The sequence below is a fragment of the Macaca nemestrina genome (genome assembly GCF_043159975.1).
Source record: "Macaca nemestrina isolate mMacNem1 chromosome 4 unlocalized genomic scaffold, mMacNem.hap1 SUPER_4_unloc_2, whole genome shotgun sequence".
Taxonomy (NCBI): Eukaryota; Metazoa; Chordata; class Mammalia; order Primates; family Cercopithecidae; genus Macaca; species Macaca nemestrina.
The window spans coordinates 473,926-495,715 of NW_027257556.1; the positions used below are offsets into that span (position 1 = coordinate 473,926).

Consider the following 21,790-nt stretch of genomic DNA (forward strand, 5'->3'; position numbering starts at 1 on the left):
GGAGAGAGGTGGGTTGGGAGGCTTTTTTTTTTTTGACCTTCTGAGATGGCGTTTCACTCTTGTCACCCAGGCTGGAGTGTAATGGCACGATCTTGGCTCACTGTAACCTCTGTCTTCTGAGTTCAAGTGATTCTCCTGCTTCAGCCTCTGGGATAGCTGGGATTACAGGCGCCCACCACCATGCTTGCCTAATTTTTTGTATTTTTAGTAGGGGCATTTCACCATTTTGGTCAGGCTGGTCTTGAGCTCCTGACCTCTGATGATCCACCTGCCTTGGCCTACCAAAGTGCTGGGATTACAGGCATGAGCCACTGTGGCTGGCGATTGGGAGGCTTTTGCAGTAACCCAGAGCGCTATGATGAGGGCTGGACCTGGTTGGAAATGATGAGAAAGGTGAGAAGTGGTTAGGTCTGGCATATATTTTGAAAGGAGAGTTTAAATGGGTTGGATGACAAGAGAGAGAAAAAGAAGTTTTAAGGATGATGTCAAGGATTTTGGCCTGAGTAACTGGAAGACTAGAGATGCTGTTATTGGGATTGGGAAGACTATGGGAGGAGTGGGTTATAGCAGGGGGAATCAAAAGTGTGTTTTCGGCATGCTAAATTTGAGGTCCAAAAAGGGATATCAAGAAGTGTTGGCTGGGCGCGGTGCCTCACGCCTGTAATTCCAGCACTTTGGGAGGCTGAGGCGGGCAGATCACCTGAGGTCAAGAGTTCGAGACCAGCCTGATAATTATTAAAATCGATCATTGATGTTTACTAATTAATCATATTATTGCTCCTGATACTGCAGGGGGTGTATACCTACCTGTGATGTTGTTCCTAATATCCAGGGACAGAGAGCATGATTTTAGTTTTAATATCACAGTAGGTGTACACTCACCATGTGAAACTGATCCTAATATCCAGGGGGGTAGAATATGACATGACTCCCAACATAGCAATGAATGGACAGCCACCTGGTGATATTACTCCTAATATACACAGAAGAAGCGTATGATATTACTCCCAATATCCCAGGGAGGGTACAGCTCTTCTGTGATATGGTTCCTAGTATCTGGAGGGGGCGAGGATGATAATAATTCCAGTATCACAGGCTGTGTTCACCCGCCCTGTGATATTGTTATTAATATTCTGGAAGGGAGAGGATGATATGATTCCCCATAGAGCAGGAGGCGTACACCCAGCCTGGGATATTGTTCCTAATATCCATGGAGAGGAGAGGCTGATGTTACTCCCAATATGGCAGGGGGTGTACATCCACCCTGTGATATTCTTCTTAATATTCCAAGGCTGAGAGGTTGATACTACTCCCAGTATCGCAGACACCGTACACCCCCATGTGATATTCTTCCTGATATCTGGAAGGGGAGAAGATGGTATTAATCCCCATATCGCAGGAGGTGAACACCCACTTTGTGATATCTTTCCTAATATGCAGAGGGAGAGAGGATAATATTATTCCCAATATTGCAGAAGATGTACACGCTCCCCCATGATATTGTCCTTAATATTCCAAGGCACAGAAGACGATGTTACTCCCAATATCGCAGAAAGTGTACACCCCCCAGTGATGTTGTTCCCATGATCCAGGAGGGAAGAGGATGATATGACTTTCAACCCCTGCACCCTGCAATGCTCTCACCCTGCAACACCGACACCAGCTCAACCTGGCATGGGACCAGAGGTGCTGGCTGGGGGTGTTCATTGCTTCTCTTTTCTCCCTTGCCAGACTCAGTAGAGGAAGCTGAGACCGAGCAGCCGCAGGAACAAGGTAGGTTTTGCCCGTGGCTCAGGCTTCCTCTGGTTATGGGCTGGGTCTTGGAGTAACACCGGGGGAGGGGACAGAGCTGAGTACAGTGGGCAATGGATGTGGCTGTCACCCCTCTGTGGTGTGGGCCGGGGACTTGAGGGACATCGCCTGAGGTGGGCCTGAACCTCCCGTCTACTCTGGCACTGGAGGCCGTGGGGTCCCACACTTCTTCCAATGAACATGCTGACCCCTGCCTGGTCACCGACCGAGGTGGGACATCCTTTCCACTGCTGGAGACCACATGTAGCTGTGGGTTCCTTCTTCATGACCTGGAGAAGCTGCAGTTCACCCTGTGCTCCGCCTCAGAGATGGGAGGCCACACTGCCCTCAGCGGGTAGCAGAATGCAGAGCTTTAGGTTGCAGGGGCCTCAACTGAGGTCCCTGAAGGGTCTGCTCCTTCCTGAGGGGAGCCAGTGGGGAAGGGAAGGCTGTTGTAGGTTTGCCTCAGGGAGGGGGTGGTTCCACCCTCTGCCAAAGTCACTGGAGCAAAGGCACGTGGCTCTCCAGCTTCCCCGGAGGCCAGGGTAGTGGCTGGGAGGGGCTGTGTGCCTCTGCCGGATTGGGGAGATTTCTTAGCTAATCTAGTGTAGTCAAGTCAGACATTTGCCTCTAAATCATATTTATTTATTTTTTTAATTCCAAGGCTTTACAGATGAATAAGGAGGCAGTTTGTACTGAAAATATTTTTTACATGTGAGCTTGAAACAGAGAGTCTGTTTAAATCTAGTTTTTTCCTTCCCAGTAATGCCTCCTTTCATCCCAGGTTTTCCAACAGGAAATGCGCTTGTTTGCTCACCTCTGGGAGGGGGCTTTGGCTAGGAATCCACCAAAGCCAGCAGGCACCAGTGGGCTGCTGGAGCACGCTGGCCTTTGTTAACCCTTTAGGAACTGTGGGCTTCAGGTTTTCAGACCATTGAAGGTGAAGGTGGCCACAGGGGCCTGGAAGCTTTCCCATCCTTCCTGCAGCGATGGTCCGTTTCCCTGCACGGAGATGGGTACATGGGTACAACAGCCCTGTCCTGTGCCGTCAGTGGCTTTACCAATTTTGCATAGCAGCTTTTGAGCTGATCAATAGCTCTGATTGGCTATTGAGGATTTCATGGATTCCTGTACCCCACCGGGGGGCCCAATATGCTGACAAAAGTTACATTTGTAGTTGTAGTGCTGCATATACATGGGTCCAGTTAGAAGGCTTTGATTCTTTCTAAAGGGAAAGGCATCTCTGAGGGATCACTGAGCTGACGTAGTCTCCTAAAACCATGCTGTGAGGTGGGCGACAAAGCAGGACAGGAGGGTGATTTTGTAGGAGAGTCGGGCCACGGGCCGGCGTGTTCTCTCTGTCCCCATAGTGCCGGAGTTCCTGTGTGCTCCAGGCCTGGGTTTGCATTGCACATAATTCTCAAGGGCTCATGGCAGGCTGTGCCAGGGACACAGAGAGGGGGGATGTGGGGACCTTGTCCCCAGTGGACCAAGGACTCAATGCTGAACTCTAATCTGTCTAGGTGTTTTTGTGACTTGCAGAAATACCTCCACCTTGCCTGGGCCTGGAGCCACAGGCGACCCTGCCGAAGGTGAAGAATGTTCTAGAACAATGCAAGACCTGCCCAGGCTGCCCCCAGGAGCCAGCATCCTGGGGTCTCTGTGCGGCATCCAGCAACATGAGCTTGCAGGACCCCAAGGAGCCTTCCTTCTTCTTGGAAGCTGAGGACGACTGGGAGGACCCAGAGGCCCTGACCTCACTGCTGTGTTCCTGAACGCCCCCGGGTACAAGGCCAGCTTCTGTGGCCTGTACGGTGTGGCATGGCCATGGCTGAGCGGCATGTTCTGCAGCTTTAGCGACGAGGAGGAGCTGACTGGGCGCCTGGCACAGGCCTGAGGGGTGGCCAAGAAAGCTGGCCTCTTCATGGCCCTGGCCAGACTCTGCTTCCTCCTGGGGCGGCTGTGCAGCAGGAGGCTCAAGCTGTCCCGGGCCCGGGTGTACTTGGAGGAAGCACTGGGGTCCCTGGAGGGCAGCTTTGGGGACCTGTTCCTGGTGGTGGCTGTGTACGCCAACCTGGCCAGCATTTACCGGAAGCAGAACGGGAGAAGTGTACACAGATGGTTCCCAAAGCCATGGCCCTGCTCCTGGGGACGCCGGGTCACATCTGCAGCACCGAGGTGGAGGAATAGCTCCTGCAGCTGGCCCTGCAGCAGATAGTGGGTGGCCAGAGCCTGCAGGCCGCGGCCCGGGCCTGCTTCCTGCTGGCCAGGCACCATGTGCACCTCAAGCAGCTCGAGGAGGCCCTGCCCTTCCTAGAGCTGCTGCTGCTTTTGCACAGGGACTCGGGAGCCCCAGAGGCTGCGTGGCTCTCAGACTGCTCCCTACTGCTGGCTGACATCTACTCCTGGCTCCTACTCCTGGCCACAAGTGCCTGCCCCACCTCGTGCTGAGCCTGTGTCATGGTGGCCTCATTGAGGACACAGGACTCGCTGGCCGGCTCGCTAAGAAGCGTGAACCTGGTGCTCCAGAACTCCCTCCAGCCCCACAGCCGCCCCATCCAGACTTCCCACTACCTCAGGCGAGCGCTGGCCTCCCTAACCCCAGGCACAGGCCACGTGCTGCGCGGCCTTCTCCACACCAGCCTGGCCCAACTGTACAGCCACCGTGGCTATCACGGCCCAGCCATCACCTTCATGACACAGGCGGTGGAAGCCAGTGCTGTTGCCGGAGTCTGTGCCATCGTGGACCCCCTGGTGGCCCTGGCCTGGCTGCACGTGCTTCATGGACAGAGCCCGGTGGCCCTGAACATCCTGCAGTATATCCAGGATGCAGTGGTGGCCAGCGAGGACCAGGAGGGTATGATTGCCAACATGGTGGCCGTGGCTCTGAAGAGGACAGGCCAGACGAGGCAGGCAGCCGAGGGCTACTACTGCGCCCTACGGGCGGCTTGGTACCTGGGCCAGCGGAGGAACCAGGCAGTGGTGCTGGCCAACTTCGGGACCCTGTGCCTGCTCTGGGGTGCCAGAAGGCTGGCCCAGCACTACCTCCTGGAGGCTGTGCGGCTGTTCTCGAGGCTGCCCTGCAGGGAGTGTGGACAGGACTTCACCCACGTGCTCCTGTAGCTGGGCCACCTCTGCACCCGCCAGGGCCCGGCCCAGCAGGACAAGGGCTACTATGAGTGGGCCCTTCTGGTCGCCGTGGAGATGGGCCATGTGGAGAGTGAGTGCCCCAGTTCCCCCTGTGCACCTTCCGGGGCCACTCGGGTCAGGGCACACCTGGGGTTTGTGATTCGGAAACAAGGGGTGGTTTTTCCACCATCGAAAGTGCTGAGTCATGGCCAGCAGCAGATGTTGGCAAGCGCCCTGGGGACAGGCGGTTCCCATGCAGGGCCAGGTCCTCTGTGCCCTACTGAGGCAGCCAGCTCTTCCTGGTTTGCCCAGGGACCATCCTGCCTTGAGCATGGAAAGTCCTGCTTGCTGGGAATCCCTAGACATAACCCTGGGATCAAGGCAGGCTCTCCTGCGCTGGGACTTGGGGCCCCTCCATGAGCCAGGCCCTGACACCGGTTCTTGTGCCCGTGTGATCTGCTTGGTATGTTGGCAGCCTGCGCACCTGTCATCCCACTTCACAGGGGACAGGGGGTGGGTGATTGCCCAAAGCCGCAGAGCAGTTCATGCAGAGTGTGTCAGGCCCCACCCACAAATGGGGCTTGTGGAGTCCTCGGGTGGCAGGGACTGAGTGTGGGAATGGAAGCTTCAGGCCAGAGAAGCCACAAAAGTGTGAGTGGTGTGATGGCGGGGCACCAGTTGGCCCCGGATTAGGGAAGCCTCTTTAGTGTGGGACCAGAGGGTTGAGAGGATTTAGTCAAGTAATAGGTGGTGGGGGAGGGGCTGGTGGTGTAGCCTGTGTGAAGCACCAGGGATGAGCGAGTGGGGGTGAGTGAGCGGGAGTGTGAGCGGGGATGAGTGAGTTGGGGTGAGTGAGCGGAGGTGTGATGGGGGTGAGTGAGCGGGAGTGTGAGCGGGGATGAGTGGGTTGTGAGCAGGGGTGCGTGAGTGGGGTGAGCGAGCGGGAGTGTGAGCGGGGATGAGTGGGTTGTGAGCAGGGGTGCGTGAGTGGGGGTGAGTGAGTGGGAGTGTGAGCGGGGATGAGTGGGGTGTGAGTGGGGGGTGAGTGAGCGGGAGTGTGAGCGGGGATGAGTGGGGTGTGAGTGAACAGGAGTGTGAGCGGGGATGAGTGGGGTGTGAGCGGGGATGAGTGAGTGGGGTGTGAGCGGGGATGAGTGAGTGGGGGTGAGTGAGCGGGAGTGTGAGCGGGGATGAGTGGGGTGTGAGCGGGGATGAGTGAGTGGGGGTGAGTGAGCGGGAGTGTGAGCAGGGATGAGTGGGGTATGAGCGGGGGTGAGTGAGCAGGGCTTATGCAGGGAGGTGCAGAGTTGGGAGCGGGTGGGTTGGGTGCTGGATGGTGAGAAGCTCTTCTGGAGAGCTAAGCAGGGCCTGGGGCCTCAGGCTGTGGCTTGGCCTTTTCCCCAAGAGCACTGGGGAGCCATGGGGTGCTATCGAACAGTCACTGCAGACTGAGCAGTGAACGGACAGTAGGTGGGCAGGGCTGTCTGAAATCTAGGCCACAGAGGATAGATGAGGAAGTTGAGTCCAGGAAAAAGGCTGAGTCGAGGGATACTGTTGAGTCCCCTCTGTCTTGCAGCGCTTTGTCATGGCATCGTGAGACCACTCAGAGGTGCCTCCTGTGGCCTGGGCCAGAGCCCCAGGGGCTGTGACCAAACCTGCCCATTTCCCAGCACAGGCCTGGCACCCACTCCTGGCCCTAGGAGGGATGAGATTTTGGAAAGGACCATGTGAAGGGGCCCTGGTCCCACATATCTGCCCAAGGAGGGGTGGGGGGTTCTGACCCAGGCTTCTTCCCCAGGGGCATTCTCTGACTGGAAGGAGACCCTCCAGGAACCCAGCGCCCCAGCCCCCACTGCAGCCTCCGGTGGCTCCTGGCACAACAGCCTGTGACACCTCCTCCTACGAGGCCCTCCCCGGTGTGCTGGGGGATTCAGACTTGGAAATGCAGGCCAGGGAACGGGGATCATGCTTCCCTGTCTCCCCACCCTGAGCTGAACAGTCGAGGAGACCGAGGGTGCCGCTGATACCCCACATGCTTCCTTGGGGTCATTTTTGAGTCACTTTCGGTAGTTTGTGTCCTTCTAGGAGTGTGGCTGTTGTGTCTGGATGGTCTGATTTCTTGGTGTACAATTGTTCGTAGTGTTTTCATGGAATCCTTTTATTTCTGTCAGGTCGGCAATAATGTTTCCTCTTTCATTTCTGATTTTAGAAACTTGGGTTTTTATTTATTTATTTTTATTAGGGATGGGGTCTCATCATGTTCCCCCAGGCTGGTCTTGAATGCTGGCCTCAGCGATCCTTCCACTTCCGCCTCACAAAGCGCTGGGATGACAGGCGTGAGCCATGGTGCTCAGTCTCTGATTTTAGTCATTTGTGTCCCGTCTTTCTTTTCTTGGTCAGTCTGGAGAAATATTCGTCAATTTTGTTATTATCTTCAAAAAACCCACCTTCGGTTCTGTTGATTATCTGTTTTGTTTTTCCATTCTCTGTATTTTTACTTCCCATTTCCACTCTCACATTTATTATTTTCTTCCTTTTATTCACTTTGGGTTTAGTTCTTTTTCTAGTTTCTCAAGGTGGAAGGTTAAGTTATTGACTTGAGATTTTTCTTCTTTCTTTGAATGTAGACATTTACAGTTATAAATTTCCCTTTCAGTGCTGCCTTAGCTGCATCTTGGAATTTTTGATATGCTGCGCTATTTTTTTTTTTTGTTTTAAAGACAGAGTTGTGCTCTATTGCCCAGGCTGGGGTGCAGTGGTGCAATCTTGGCTCACTGCACCTTCTACCCAGGTTCAAGCCATTCTCATGCCTCAGCCTCCCGAGTAGCTGGAATTACAGATGTGCACCACCCCACCTGGCTAATTTTTTTTTTTTTTTTTTTTAATAGAGCGAGACGGGATTTCACCATGTTTCCCAGGATGATCTCAAACTCCTGGACTCAAGAGATCCTCCCACCTCGACCTCTCACAGTGCTGGGATGAGAGGCGTGAGCCACTGCGCTGGCCCGGGCTGTGCATTTGTTTGCATTCTTCTCAAATTAGTTTTCGGTTTCCCTGATGGTCTCTTTGACTCACTGGTTGTTTAGCAGTGTGTAATTTCCACGTATTTTTGAATCTCCCACATTTCCTTCACTGTTGATTTCCAGTTTCGTGCCAGTACAGCTGAAGAACACCTCTGCTTTGGTCTCAGTCCTTCTCCATTCACTGAGGCTCATTTTGTGGCCTGGCACATGGTCTGTCATGGGGAATGTCCCATGGGTACTCGAGAGGACGGTGTATTCAGCTGTTGTTGGGTGGCGTGTGTGACAGATGTCCATTCGGCGTACCTGGTTTCCGGTGTTAATCTCCGGAATGTTTCTGACACTAGAAAATCAGAAGCTTTTGACCGTTCCCAGTGCCCTGGCTTTGGGAGAGGCCAGTGAACCTGTGGGTTTGGAGCCTGGTGCCATGAGAGAAGCATGTGTGGGAACGCCAGGGGCCGGCTTTGAACCCCATTCCCCCAACATGATGCTGTGTGTGGCAGACATGACGCTTGGCTTTGCTCTCTCAGGGTTCCATCTGCGACAGGGGCTACTTGTGCCCCTGACCTCATCAGCTCAGGCTGAAGGCGGCCCTGCTCCTGGCCAGAGGGGCTTTGTGAAGCAGAAATAGATGGCCTGGTGCAGGGGCCGAGCCTGGCCAGGACCTCGGCCCTGGGAGTTGTAAAGAAGGCCGGCCTGTACCATGAGCATCTGCATCAAGCTGTGCCCATGTCACGGTGTGCTCGGTGTCTGCCCTGGCACGGGTACATGGCCTGTCTGCACTCAGGCTCCCCGCCTATGGGGCCCAGGCTCACAGAGGTATGAAAGAGGCAAGCACGGCACCGGGGTCTCCGACCCCAGCCAGCCTCGCTTCGATGCTGGGAGACTAACGTCTTCCATTTTGTCCTCTGCCCAGGCCAGCTGCAGGCCGTCTAGCGGCTGTGCTACTTCTACAGCGCCGTCATGCCCAGCGAGGCCCAGTGTGTCATCTACCACGAGCTCCAGCTCTCCCTGGCCCGCAAGGTGGCCGACAAGGTGCTGGAGGGGCAGATCCTGAAGACCATCAGTCAGCTCTACCTGTCCCTGGGCATGGAGCAGTAAGGGCTGGCTTTGCAGTGGTGGAGGTGGGGGCGGGCAGGGCAGGGAGAGGGGCACAGGGAAGCTGGCCCAGGGCGCCAGCAGCCCCTCTCCTTTTGATCATTTGGTTCTTTGGCATCAGATGCTTTGAGCTGGTGGGCCTGGGGTCGTTCCAGGGCTGCTGCTGGCCCGTGAGTCCCAGCTTGAGCCTCCCTTGTTGGGTCAAAGGTCATCTCAACCCCAGCAGAGGCAGTACGTGCACTCTGGGCTGTTCTTCCTACTGTGGTGGCTTTTGTCGTCTGACCTCTGCCTGCCCCGAATCTTCCCTCCTGGCCTTCATCTGTCCCCTTAAATGTGACCACAGCAGCCACCTGTGGCTTCTCTCCCACAGAAGACAGAGCCAGTTGTGTCACCTGCTTCCCTGGGGCACGGTTTCCAAGGTCTCACGTCCCATAAGTGACCTACTCGGCTTCCCCCAAGCATCCTGACCTGTTGGGGTAACCATGGCCCTGGCCACCCCACCCATAGGGCCCAGTGACATTGCTGCAGTCACACCCCCTCGAGTGTTGGACTTACTGAGAGAGCAGGGAAGGAGCCAGATTCCATGGGGACCCAGGAGACTGGCTCCAGTCTTGGCCTCAGGTTCACAGAAGGAAATGGGCCAGTGTGCTAGAGCCATGCTTCTCAAAGTGTAGTCCCTGGACCAGTAGAGCAGCATCCATGTCACCTAGGAGTTTGTGGCAAGTGGGAGTTCTAGGGCCTGCCCCAGGCCTGTGGAACCAGAAGCTCTGGGAGCAGGGCCAGCAATCTGTACAGACCGGCCTCCGGGTGACTGTGATGCCTGCACACCTTGGGAACCATCGGCCCAGATAGCCTCTGAACACTAACGGCTCCTGGTGCATCTGGAGAAGACACAGGCCATGTCTGGGAGGCAGGGGAGATGGACTAGCACACTCCTCCTGCCACAGGGCAGCATGATGCTCGATTCCCTCAGAAGGATGTCCTTCATCTTTTCCATGCCGTGTGTGTTCACCCTGGCCCTCCCAGCAGCCTGGGAAGGGCAGAACACTGCACACACGAGAGGGCCGTTCCCAGTCCCCACATTCCAGGTTCATCTGTCACCAGACCCACGGGTGGAGGCAGACTGGTTCCAGGAGGATGAGAGCCCTTGTTCTGACACCTGTGTCTGATTCCAGGGCCTACAAATCTGCTCTGGACTACACCAAACGAAGTCTGGGGATTTTCATTGACCTCCAGAGGAAAGAGAAGGAGGCGTATGCCTGGCTGCAAGCAGGGAAGATCTATTACATCTTGCGGCAGAGCGAGCTGGTGACCTGCACATCCAGGTGAGTGGCAAGGGATGCAGGAGGACCCCTGTGCTGTTCACTCTCTGTCCATCCACCCATCCATTCATCCTTCCATCATTTATTTACCTGTTCATCCTTCCATCCATCCATCCATTCTTCTGTCCATCCATCCATCATCCATCCATCCACCATTCATCCATCCTTTTATCATCCATTTATTCACCCGTCTATCCATCCATTCACCTGTCCATCCACCCATCCATTCATCCTTCCATCTTCTATCTGTTTACCTGCTCATCCTTCTATCCATCAATCCATCATCCATCCATCCATCCATTCTTCCATCATCTTCCCATACACCTGTGGGTCCTTCCATCCATCCATCCATCATCCATCCATCCATCCATCCATCCTTCCATCCTTCCATCATCCATCCATTCATCTGTTCGTCTTTCCACGAATCCATCCATCCATCCATCATCCATCCCTCCGTCCATCCATCTATCATCCATCCATCCTTTTATCATCCATTCATTCACCTGTCCATCCATCCATCCATTCACCTGTTCGTCCATCCATTCACCTGTTCGTCCATCTATCCATCCTTCCATCTATCTTTCCATCATCCATCCAACTGTTCATCCTTCTATCCATCTATCCATCCATCATTCTTCTGTTCACCTCTTCGTCCATCCATTCACCTCTTCGTCCGTCCATCCATCCATCCTTCCATCCATCCATCCTTCCATCCATCCATTCTTCTGTCCATCCATCCTTCCATCCATCCTTCCATCCATCTTTCCATTATCCATCCAACCATCTTCCATCCATCCATGATCCATCCATTCACCTGTCCATCCATCCATCCATTCATTCATCATCCATCCTTTTATCATCCATCCATCCATTCACCTGTTCATCCATCCCTCCATCCTTTCTTCCATCCTTTCATCATCCATTCACCTGTTCATTCTTCCATCCATCCATCATCCATCCATCCTTCCATCATTCATCCACTCGTCTGCTCATCCTTCCATCCATCCATCCATCCTTCTATCATCCATCCATTCACCTGTTCATCGTTCCATTCACCTGTTCATCCTTCCATTCATCCATCCATCATCCATCCATCCATCCATTCGTCCATCCATCCATCCATTCGTCCATCCATCATTCATTCATTCAGCCACCATCCATCCACCTGTTCATCCATTCATCCATCCATCCTTCCATCATCCGTCCATTCACCTGTTCATCCTTCCATCCATCCATCCTTCATCCATCCATCCATTTATCCATTCATCCATATATCCATCAATCCATCTATCATCCATCTATCCTTCCATCATCCATCCACTCACCTCCTGTTCATCCTTCCATCCATCCATTTATCCATTCATTCATCCATCCATCCTTCCATCCTTCCATCATCCATCCATCTTTCCATCATCCATCCTTCCATCATCCATCCATTCATCCGTTCATCCTTCCATCCATCCATCATCCATCCAGCCATCATCCATCCATCTGTCCATTCATCCATCCATCCTTTTATCATCCATCCTTCATCCATTTATCATCCATCCATTCACCCGTCTATCCATCCATTCACCTGTTCATCCATCCGTCCATTCATCCTTCCATCAACCATCCATTCACCTGTTCATCCTTCCATCCTTCCATCCATCTACCTGTTCATCCTTCCATCCATCCACCATTCATCCATCCACCATTCATCCATCCATCATTCATCCATCCATCCATTTATCCATTCATCCATTTATCCATTCGTCCATATATCCATCCATCATCCATCCATCCTTCCATCAACCATCTACTCACCTCCTGTTCATCCTTCCATCCATCCATCATTCATCCATCTATCCATTTATCCATTCATCCATCCATCCTTCCATCATCCATCCATTCATCTGTTCATCCTTCCATCCATCCATCATCCATCCATCTATCCACCATTCATCCATCCACCATTCATCCATCCATCATTCATCCATCCATCCATTTATCCATTCATCCATTTATCCATTCGTCCATATATCCATCCATCATCCATCCATCCTTCCATCAACCATCTACTCACCTCCTGTTCATCCTTCCATCCATCCATCATTCATCCATCTAACCATTTATCCATTCATCCATCCATCCTTCCATCATCCATCCATTCATCTGTTCATCCTTCCATCCATCCATCATCCATCCATCCATCCATCATCCATCCATCCATCATCCATCCATCTGTCCATTCATCCATCAGTCCATTCATCCATCCATCATTCATCCATTCTTTTTCCATCCATTCACTCGTCTATTCATCCATTCACCTGTTGTTCCATCCATGTGTCCATTCATCCTTCCATCATCCATCCATTCACCTGTTCATCCTTCCATCCATCCATCATCCATCCACATATCTGTTTATCCATCCATCCATCCATCATCTATCCATGCTTCCATCATCCATCCATGCTTCCATCATCCATCCATCCACCTGTTCATCCTTCCATCCATCCATCATCCATCCACCCATCCATTCATCCATCCTTCCATCATCCATCCTTTCTCCCATCCATCCATTCACCGTTTGTCCATCCATCCATCATTCATCCATCCACCCACCAATCTACCTATTAATCCATCCCTCCATTCATCTATCTGTCCATTTGTTTATCCACACATTCGTCTATCCACCATCTATCCATCCACATGTACATACATCATCTACCCTCCACCCATCCATACATTATCTACCCACCCATACATACATACAGACATACACACAAAATTCCACCCACCCACCCACCCATCCATCCATCCACCCACCCATCCACCCATCCATCCATCCATCCATCCAAGCATTCATCTATCCGCACACCCATCCATCCATCTATGTGTCTACATCTCCTCATCCATTCATCCATCCATCCACTCATTCCTAAACCACTGCTGAGCACCTGTTGTGTGCCTTTTCCCTCCCTCCAACTGGTTCCCTCACATCCTCCCCCAGTGGCCAGCATCTTCTCCCTGAGGGCAGAGGCGTGGCCCCTCAGTGCACAGCACCTGCTGGTATACAGCACATGCTCAAATAATGTGACCACTCAGTTAACACACAGAAGAGCTTGCTCCAAGTGACACGTGGCACATCTCCTTACAAAATGAATCTATCATAGTGGCTGTTTTCAGAGGCTTTTCCAAACGCAGTGTGATCTGGAACAAATTGTGAAGCCCACGAGCCTGGTGAAGCTTTCATTATTGAGCACCTGCTGTATATCTCCTTGAGCTGAGGAGAGGGATCAAGAGCTCATGGCCAAGAGAGGACCAGGCCCACCCACAAACACTGCTGATGTGGCAGGGATGTGGCAACGCAGAAAGGTGCCAGGGGCTGGGCTCCCAGCAATCTGGGGGCCACGGAGACTGTTTTGAGTGCAGGGGGAGTGGGCTAGGGCTAGCCTTGTTGGTAGGATTCACAGGTATCGGGCTCCTGGGCTGCAGCTGCTCAGTCACCTCCTGGCACTCAGGTGCATCAGTTCATTGTCCTCATGCCAGTGGTGGGGGCAGCCCTCATGCACAGGGTTTGAAAAATGCTCAGGTGTACCTGTAGTGTGTGAGAGGAAGGAGGCTGGCAAAGGTGCGCGTAGCCACCTCGCTAGGTGTGGGTCTTAAGGGAACTTCTGTCTCCTTTCAGGTGGCACAGAATGTGGACCTGTACACAGGGAACCCCAACCTGGGGCTGGAGCTGTTTGAGGCAGCTGGAGACATCTTCTTCAATGGGGCCTGGGAGCGGGAGGAAGGCATGTCCTTCTACCGGGTGAGCTGGCCTGTGGGCTGATGTGGGTGGGCCTCAGTGGGGCACCTGGAGGCTGAGGTACAGGTGTGGCACGGTAGAGGTCTCCCACCTGGAGGCAGGGCCACCCATGCACATGATGAGTTTCCAAGTGGTCTCACCGGAATGATATTGACCGTGCCCCTGCCCGGGACAAACGCTCGGGGTCTGGACGTGACAATGGCTGTACCTTTGTACCTGATGACCTCAAGCAACCATGAGTGGGAAGTCCTGTCCCCATCTTCCAGATGAGGAAACTGAGGCTCAGAGAGGCACAGGGACATGTCAAAGGACACACAGCATCAGTGGGAGGCCCAGGTCTGCATGCACCCCGAAGTGGGACGGCTTCTCCCTTCCTCTGAGCTCACGGTGTGGCTCAGCCGTGGGCACAGATAAATGTGGTGTTTTTAGAGCAGAGAGGAGTGCTGGCTCCCCCCAGTCAGACTCCCGGTGCCCAGGTGGGAGAGGCTGGTCTGAGGCTGTCGAGTGTAGCTGGATGGGCCTCAGGTGACTCTTCAGCCCCCAACTTGGGTGTCTGAACTGTGTGTTATCCCAGAGCACAGAGCTGTGTCGAGGTGCAGGGGTAGCTGGGGCGTGGGAAGCTCCAAGTACATGTTTGAGCTCTGAGGAGGGCTGTGGGCAAGGTGGGTGCTGCGGGAAACCTGACCCCACCTGCCTGTGTGGTAGGACCAGGTCCTGCCCCTGGCAGTGACTACGGGCAACCGCGAGGTGGAGCTGCAGCTACAGCTGTGCAACAAGCTGGTGGCACTCCTGGCCGCGCTGGAGAAGCCCCAGGAGGGCTTGGAGTTTGCCTACATGGCCCTAGCACTCAGCATCACTCTGGGTAAGTCCCCTGAGCCCCCACCCTGCCAGGACCCACACTTTGCCAGAGCCCAGCCTCCAGGTCTGCAGGCCAGGAGCTGAAACAGCTGCTGGATTTTCCTGGTCTCCTGTCCAGGCAGGCAGATCGACCCAACTGGCTTCCCCGTCCGGCTGTGGGGCACAGCCCGAGGTCTCTCACGCAGTACAGAGCTCCCTGCCTGACTGAGCTCTGCTTCCTCTGCCTGTTCCTGCTGCTGACCACAAGGGCCGCCCAGTGTGCCCTCTGCCTTCCAGACATGCCAGGCATCTCGTTGGTTCCTGTATGTGTCAGGCTGAGTGGCACATTCCCTTTCTCTTGTGCCCTTCCCACCCTTATCAACCACATGGCTCTCTGGCTGATAAAATCCCAGTTCCCCTTCCAGCAGTCTGCCCCTTAAGGCCAGGTATCCCCTGGTGCTGTGCCAGGGTCGTCTGTCCCCCTCCAGAGACAGGGAACCCTAGGCAGGCCACATGCCCGAGCGCCTTGTGCCCCGTGGCCCAGTACACAGTAGGTGTGCAGCTGACTCCCCAAGGTAGGGGTTCTGATCGTGACACACCCAGGAGGAGTCAGATGTCACGTCGTTGGGTTGCCTGGAGCCGGGGTCCCGGGAGCACCTGGACTGCATGGCTTTTGGGCTCCCCTGGTTAAAACCAGTGAGTAAAGGCAGGTGGCTATGTGTAGGCACAGAGCTGGGCCATCCAAGTCCGACTTTGCCAAAGCCTCACAGTAGACAGGGGCAGGCCTTATTAGTTCTGCTTTGCAGATGGGAAAGTGAGTCTGGGAACCTGGAAGGGAATGGCCAGAGCTGCCCAGGTGACCACAGGTGCCTGGAGGCAAGCCAGGTGTGCTGCCCGGGGTCTGCATACCTGCTCCTGAGGGGCCTGTGCCCTCCCTGCCCCAGGGAGCCGCGTCCTCACACCTGCCCCTTTGGCCTGTACCCCAGGGGACCGGCTGAACGAACGCGTGGACTACCACCAGCTGGCAGCCCTGCACCACCGGCTGGGCCATGGCAAGCTGGCGGAGCACTTCTACCTCAAGGCCCTGTAGCTCTGCAACTTGCCCCTGGAGTTTGACGAGGAGACCCTCTACTACGTGAAGGTGTACCTGGTGCTCGGTGACATCATCTACGACCTGAAGGTGGGTAGGGGGGGCAGGGCTCGGGGTGTTCCCGGCCCCCTTGGAGTGAGATCTCCACCCAGACCCCAGAGGCCTGGGTTCCAGCCTTCCTTAGGAATGGCCCAGTGGCCTCCCTGAAGTTCTGCACCCAGCTGGAGGAGCCGGCAAGCTTAGCAGATACAACCCAGCTCCCAAGATGGCCAGGCCCCACCCTCAGGAACTCAGACTCAGCCAGGGAGGCTGACACATGAGTGTGCAATGGTGGCCTCCGAGTAAAGAAGGGGGATTGTAGTCAGGGGGGCCCTCCTGGAGGAGGTGACACCAAAGCTGAGTCTTGACAGTCAAGTGTCAAGTTGCATTTAACAAAGAAAACAGGGTTGGGAGAAGGACATTTCGGAGGACGGCATCATCCTCACATTGAATCCACGTTGCAAGATCAAATCCTGGCACCTCCTCTAGGAAGCCTGCCCAGGGTGCCAGCCTGCACTGAGCAACTCCTTCCTGGAGTCCCGAGACACCTTGAATCTTCACACCACCCAGGAAGGGTGGGGTGGGACCCCAGTGTCTTACCATTGGGTTCACAGACAGGGAAACCCCAGCTTAGGGCAGGTGCAGTGGGGCGGGGCCCCAGCCAGCCAGGCTGAGGCCTTGCTGGGTCGGGTCTGTCTCGAGGGGAGGTGCTGTGCTCCCTCTGCCCCCAGCCCTGCAGGGGTGGAGAGCTGGGACTGGCAGACTCAGACCTGGGGTGTCTCCACCCCTCTGCCCAGCAGGCACCGCTCCCCCTCAGCATCGCACCGGCGCCGCGTCAGTGCTCCTTATGGGCTGAGGGGCCAGGGCGCTCCAGTCCAGGGGCCGAGATCTTGGCGGCCTTAGAACAACATGAGGAGCTGGGGCAGCCCTAAGACCCCGCCCCGTTTCCCCCACCTCAGGCCTGGGGCTGCCCGGGAGGCCTCTTCCCAGTGCTGGCGACACCTGGTGGTCAGAAGTGGTCCCTGTGGTCTCCCAAGTCCCAGCCAGACAGGGAGGTGCCAGGTGTCAGGCCCAGAGGGACGCTGCTCAGGGGCTCGCCTGGGACCCAGGGGGACGGGCCTCCCAGAAGAGGCCTTTATCTCTCTTGGTCAAGCCTGCTGCCCATTCCGCCTGTCCAGGAGAAAGGAAAGGGCCAAGTAGTACCTGAGAGGCCAAAGTCCACGGTTGGGGTCGAGGGGCAGAGGCCTCCTTCACCTACTTCCCATGCACAGCCCTCCTTCCCATGCACAGTCCTCCTTCCCATGTACAGCCCTCCTTTACCTCCTTCCCGTGCACAACCTTCCTTCACCTCCTTCCCGTGCACAACCTTCCTTCACCTCCTTCCCATGCACAGCCCTCTGGGCCTCATCGTGACTATGCTGTCAGCGCAGGCCAGCTTCCCACAGGGAGGCCGCCTTGGAATTCCCCAAGGGCGGCTGTCTTTCCAAGGCTACACCCTCCTCCTTGTATAGGAGGCTCTGGACCCAGGGCCCAGAGGAGTGGGAGAAAAAGCCGGGCTGGATGGAGCCTGGAAGGCTGGCAGAGAAGCAGGTTTAAATGGGCATCTTTGCCAATTGCCTCTAAAATGGGGTCCCCTTTAGTCTACACATGAGAGTGAGCCCTGGAATAGGGTGGATTAGGTGTGTCCTGGCTCAGCCTGCCACTCACTAGCTGCTTCACACACTACAGTCACATGGAAATGCACACACACACAGGCACACGCACACACAGGCATGCACACAGGCACAGAAACATGCACATGCACAGGCACACGCAGAGACATATGCTTTGGCTGGCTCCTTCCTGTTTAGTTGGGAAGCCCCCACCCCTTCAGGAAGCCTTTGCCTTCCACCCCCGGCTGAGTCTGGGGCCTCCTGGGCTTCCCTCTGCCACAGCCCGGGCCACCCTGTGTGGTCAGTGTTCACTCAAAGGTCCCTCAGACTGGGAGCAAGGACGTTAGGCTCAGCCACGCACCCAACACAGAGTCCAGTGTTCGGCTGGGCTGGGGGGCATTGGATGAGCAGTGGCGGTGACTCGGGGCCTTCTCACGCCCCTGCTCCGTGTGTGGGGCGGGGCAGTGAGGGAATGGACTGCTGCATCTTGGACTTTCTCATTGGCCCTGGGAGCCATCTTGAGATGGTAAAGAGGAACAGGCCAGGCATGGGTCTTAGAGAGGTCCCTTGGGTGACCCCCATGTGGAGGAGGTGCCTGGGGAGAAGCCGGGTGGGGGATGGGAGGGTCAAGGAGGAGGTCTGGGAGACGGCATCCCAACCCAGGGATGGTGAGTTTGAGCCAAAGATGCATTGAAAACAGGAGTGGATGTCTGGGGAGTCACACTCCGTCAGTATTTCAGGGAACATTGCCAGAGAGGACACCTGTGAGATGGTTTTGTACCTGGCCTGTCCCGTGGAGGGCCTGGAAATGGTCAGCATGGACAGGGGCCAGAGGGGAGCCTGGGTCACTCAACGCTGTGCCCCTGCTGTGGCTTGGAGCCACGGGTCCTGCATGGAACTCTCAGAGCAGGCAGGATCTGCCCTGACCTCAGCCCATGGGGAAAGCAGCCACTGCCTGCAGAGAGGGTGGCACTGAGGCAGGAGGCGTGGGGTGAGTGGGGCATAGGGACAGTCAGGAAGGCTTCCAGGGGTGTCAGGGTCATCCCCACCTGCAGCTGAGACCACAGCAGTGTCACAGGCTTCGGGGCTCATGGGGTGAGCCAGCATTGGCTGGACATGTGGAATGACCTGGAGACAGGAACGGCCTCTGGGAAGACGGGCTCCGAGTCCCCCTTTTGCTGAGCATGGCCTGTCCCTTTCAGGACCCCTTTTGATGCAGCCGGGTACTACCAGCTGGCACTGGCAGCTGCCGTGGACCTGGGCAACAAGAAGGCACGGCTGAAGATCTACACGTGGCCGGCCACCATCTCCCACAACTTCCTCCTGGACCGCGAGAAGTCGATCCTCTTCTACCAGAAGGCCAGGACCTTCGCCACAGAACTCAACGTCCGCAGGGTCAACCTACCTCCTCTGCCACTCTGCGGGTGGGCCCCCTGGTTGACCCCAGCCACCCTCGCTGAGGACAGCATCCGAGGGAATCGGTTTTGTGCAAGGAGGATGGTCTCCTGCCTCTCCTGGTGTCTCCGTGGCTCATTTTCTGGGAAATGGAGGCATGAAAACAGGGTTCAAATAGCAATAAATGGTTTTTTTTTTGCAATAACATACCAAAGTCCCCAGGGCATCCTTCCCTGTGTGCTTCCTGGGCTATGTCTAGGGGCCAGCTCCTTCCCTGGTGGCAGCCCTCTTGGGGATGAGAAGGACTGTGAGTCCAACAGACCTGGGCCAGGTCACCATGAGCCTAGGTTTCCTCGGCGGCCAGAGGGGAGATGGTGGTGGAACTCTGGGCAGCTTCCTGCTCTCCCTGCTCAGAGCTTTTGCTGTAGGTCTCGTGCCGCCGTTGCCTTTAACCTTCAGGCCACTGTGCCCGGATGTGGGGGATGCTAGTGTCCCTGTTCGCCATTGGAGAAATAGAGGCACAGAGAGGTTAGGTGTCTGGCTGACCGTCACACAGCAGGTAGGGGCGGAGACGCAGAGCCCAGTACACTGACCACCACACCACCCTGTCAGCCTGCAGCCAGGAAGGTGTCCCCCATTAGGACCCAAGGTCAGCTCCTGGACCTCTCTTGTGGTGTCAGGAGAGCCACAGGCCAGTGAGGGTGGCGACGGGCATCCCTCAGTCAGTGTCCTCTGCTCCCAGACTTGGTTGGGCCAAGCCTGGCTAGTCCCACCTCTGGCCACTGGTCAGCCCTGCGGGAAGTGAGATGCAGGGATCTCCACCTGTGTAGACGCTGTTACCCAGTATTGAAAGCCTTATCTGGGCTGACCACAGCTATCCCCACATGCCCCTCCCCTTCCGGCCCCCGGCCCTCATCCCAGTCCCAGGAATCCCAGGTTTTCCTGCTTGGAATCTCTGGGCCCCAGGGAACACAGCTCACACGGTCTCTTTGCCAGTTTACGGCAAGGAAACCGAGGTTCAGAGACTGTGGGTGTCCCACGTGATTCTCACGTACACTGCACTCTCCCAGGCCCCTCTTTTAAACACTTTAAATGAGGTGACTTTCACATCACATGCAATTAACTATTTCAACGCGATTAATGTGGTGGCATTTCTGTATTCACAGTCCTGTGCAACCACTCATGCCATCTAGTTTCAAAATGTGTTCATCTCCCCAGAAGAAACCTCCCATCCTCACTAAGCAGTTACCCCTCCTTGGTATCCCCAAGCCCCTCGTTTAATGGAAGGGGAAACTGAGGCCCGCAGAGAGACTTGCCAGTGGATGGAGCTCTGATAATAAGGAATCAGGCACCCATCTGCTGGTTCAATCCTGGGTTGGTTTTCCACCCAGCAGAGGTGACAGAGCCAGGAGGTTCTGGGACCCCATGCTTGCAGCCAGAGCCCTACCCTGGGTCCCCCCACCAGGGAGCAGCAGAGAGCTTTCCAGAACCAGCCGCGGGGCTGGCAGGAAGCAGCGCGTCAGAACTGCTGACAAACCTCACGTGGACTCCAGATCCCTGTCTCTGGGGGTTGGGCTTGGGAATTGGAGAGGAGGCCGCATGATTGGAAACGAAGACAGCACGGCCTGGCTGGAGCAGCCGGAAGCGCCGTCACGTTGCCCGAGGACAGACTTCGTGCCCGCTGGGTTGGACCTGCAGCCATTCTTCTCGGGGTGGGGCCCCTAGGTCAGGGTTGCTCTTGGTCCCCGACCTGCCTCAGAGTCCGGGGGGCTTTGGAACTGTGCCTCCCCATCTCCACCCACCCTGGCTGGTGCCATGAGGGGCCTGTATCCTGGGATCCTGTTCCTCTTGGGCAGCAGAGACTGGGGGACCAGAGGAGATGACGGGTCTTCAAGCCCCACATTCAAACCCCAGCCCACCACTGACAGTCTGGGGGTTCGGGATGAGGGAGTTGATGTCTCTGAGCCCCAGTTTTGCCATCACTAAAATGAGGCCGACATACTGGGGCAGAGTGCCAGCCCCCGGGCTAACAGAGGCCTGTTTCCTACTGACAATCCCTCTTACCCCTAGGAACAGCTCCAACAACCACACACTAGAGAACACTCAACCCAGGCCAACTTGTCAGAGGCACGAGAACCAGAGCGACTCCATCTTGAATGGGGGCTGGGTAAAGGGAGGCTGAGACCTGCTGGGCCGCATTCCCAGGAGGCTAGGCATTCTTAGTCACAGGATGAGATAGGAGGTCCCCACAAGATACAGGTCATAAAGACCTTGCTGATAAAGCAAGTTGCAGTAAAGTCGGCCAAAGCCCACCAAACCCAAGATGGCCACGAGAGTGACCTCTGATTGTCCTCACGGCTCATTATGTGCTAATTATAATGCATTAGCTGTTACAAGACACTCCGACCAGCGCCGCGACAGTTTACAGATGCCATGGCAACATCTGGAGGTTGCCCTACATGGTCTTAGAAGGGAGAGCAGAAACTCTCAGTTCCGGGAATTGCCCACCCCTTTCCTGGAACACTCATGAATAGTCCAACCCTTGTTTAGCGTATGATCAAGAAATAACCATGAAAATGGGCAACCAGCAGCCTTTGGCACCACTTTGCCTATGGAGCAGCCATTCT

At 55.4% G+C, this 21,790-nt stretch overlaps 1 long non-coding RNA gene and 1 pseudogene across 1 annotated transcript; one reads left to right on the forward strand and one right to left on the reverse strand.

The window, feature by feature from the left end:
- LOC139361039 (SH3 domain and tetratricopeptide repeat-containing protein 1-like) overlaps window positions 1–19,244 on the forward strand; it is a 39,485-nt pseudogene extending 20,241 nt beyond the window's left edge.
- Window positions 19,245–19,249: 5 nt separating this feature from the next.
- LOC139361038 (uncharacterized) lies at window positions 19,250–21,508 on the reverse strand. The gene is made up of 3 exons (XR_011618614.1): window positions 21,228–21,508; window positions 19,486–19,657; window positions 19,250–19,305 (listed from the first exon to the last, which is right to left on the reverse strand). It is a non-coding gene; the product is annotated as an uncharacterized lncRNA (long non-coding RNA).
- Window positions 21,509–21,790: the final 282 nt, after the last annotated feature.